Source organism: Nyctereutes procyonoides, unplaced genomic scaffold (genome assembly GCF_905146905.1).
Source record: "Nyctereutes procyonoides isolate TBG_1078 unplaced genomic scaffold, NYPRO_anot_genome, whole genome shotgun sequence".
Taxonomy (NCBI): domain Eukaryota; kingdom Metazoa; phylum Chordata; class Mammalia; order Carnivora; family Canidae; genus Nyctereutes; species Nyctereutes procyonoides.
In genome coordinates this window covers 48,641,394-48,643,775 of record NW_026575051.1, presented here as the reverse complement: position 1 = coordinate 48,643,775, position 2,382 = coordinate 48,641,394, and positions in this window count along the sequence as shown.

Genomic DNA, 2,382 nt, shown 5'->3' with positions numbered 1-2,382 from the left:
CCGATGCGGGACTCGATCCCAGGACCCCAGGATCATGCCCTGGGCTAAAGGCAGATGCTCATCTGCTGAGCCACTCAAGCGCCCCCTCCTCTTTAAAGATTTTATTTATTAGATTTTTTAATATAAAAAGGACTATATACAAAGGAAGCTCAACTCTGTTAAAGTACTAATACTTTATAAATAAAGGCTCAAGGTAAATACACTAAAATGTTGATCATGGCCATTTCTGTACAGTAGGATTATGGGAGATTTGCATTTTGTTCATATTCCAGATACTGAACAACAATCATGTAAACCTTTATGACCAAGAAGAAAAATCATTTTAAAAAATAAGAAAAGTTTGGGGCTCTTGAGTGGCTCAATTAAGCATGGACTCTTGGTTTCAGCTCTCAGAGTTCTGAGATCAGGCTCTTGATGGACATAGAACCTGCTTAAGATTCTCATTCTCCCTCACCCTCTCCCTCTGGCTCTAACCACCACCCCACCCATGCTCGCACTTGTGTGTGTGTGTTCTCTCGCTCTCTCAAATAAAAAAATATATATAAGAAAAGCTTTAAATGCTGAAGGATAAATATCTTTTTTTTTTAAATTTTTAAATTTTTATTTATTTATGATAGTCACAGAGAGATAGAGAGAGGCAGAGACACAGGCAGAGGGAGAAGCAGGCTCCATGCACAGGGAGCCCGACGTGGGATTCGATCCCGGGTCTCCAGGATCGCGCCCTGGGCCAAAGGCAAGCGCCAAACCACTGCGCCACCCAGGGATCCCTGAAGGATAAATATCTTAAAGTGAATAACACTGAGGTTCTAAGAAGCATATCCATTTTCAAATAATGAGGAAAAGGCCTGATTTTCCCCAAAATAGCATGATTCCTTGCTAGTGTAGCAAAAACAATCCAGGTTTCAGAGTCAGAAGACCTGGACTTGAATCAGTGTTCTTCCACTTTCTAGACAAGCAACCTCTGATAAGACAATGAAACTTTAAGATTTCAAAGTATTCAAATCAAATAAAAAAATAAAAAAAATTCTAGAAAAAATTGTTTTCATCAATATGATAAAGCAATAATGTCAGAAGCATAAGAACTTGTAGTGGAAAAAACTGAGAATTAAAGTAAATGGTTTTGGGGCACCTGACTGGCTCAATCGTGAAGCATGTGATTTTTGATCTCAGGGTCATAAGTTTGATCTCCATTTTAGGTGTACAGATTTAAAAAAATTTTTTTTAAAGATTGTATTTATTTGAGAGAGAGAGTGAGAGAGAGAGAGCAAGTGCCTGAGCAGGGGAGGGGCAGAGGGAGAGGGAGAGAATCCCAAGCAGACTCTGAGCTGAAGGCAGAGCTGGGCTCAATCTTGTGATCTGAGATGAGAGTCAGATGCTTAACTGACTGACCCACCCAGGCACACTCCCCACCAAATCTTCAAAAAAATAAATTGCTCACTTCTCTGAGACCTCAACTGTCTTCACTAGTAAAATGGGTATAAATAACCTGTGCTGCTATCAGTATTGTTCTGAAGAACAAATGAGTTGATGTATGTCAAGTGCCCAATACTGGGCCCCATACACAGGAGATGCTCAAAAAGTATAGTCCTCTGCTCTGCTCCCTGGATGCAAATAAAGATGGGTGGGGGATCTGCACTTCAAAGGGCTTCTGTTCTATCTAAGGAAAAGAGGAACTGTATAGGTCAATGATTATAGTTGTGTGTGTGTGTTTTTAAGTAGGCATGGAACCCAACTGGGGCTTGAACTCACAACCCTTGAGATCAAGACCTGATCTGAGATCAAGAGTCAGATGCTTAAAGAACTAAGTACCCAGGTGCTGGATTGTGGTTCTAAATAAATACTCTTTTATCTATAAATGTCTCTGCGGAGAGAAATCTTTCTATTGGCTTAGAGGTCTTTGCTCTTGAGATAAGCTTAAAAACTTTAACGTGTGCCCATTAACTAAAGTGTCAGAATAAATTTTTTAAGAAAATTTTTATTTATTTATTTATGAGAGCCAAAGACAGATGCTCAACCACTGAGCAACCCAGGAGCCCCTGGCATATGGATTATTTTGAGCTGAAGGCACTTAAGACCCTGGGAGCTCAAAAGAAACTTTTGCCCCTCCCTTAACCACACAGAAGAATCTAAATTGGAGGTCTTTCCCAGATAAAGGGAAGGCATAAATTTTATCTGAGTGACCCATCTGTATGGCAGGGCAAACATCTAATTACCAAACATCTGTTCTCCTTATTGCCCGTGAATTGTATTCCTTCCCTCTGAAATCCCAGATCCCTACCTCCTTCTCTCTAGTTCAGGATGACGTATAGACCTCATTTTCCGTCTTTGGAGTCTCCATGTCTCTTTAGATTCCCTGTACATTCGCGATTAAAGTTGATTTTC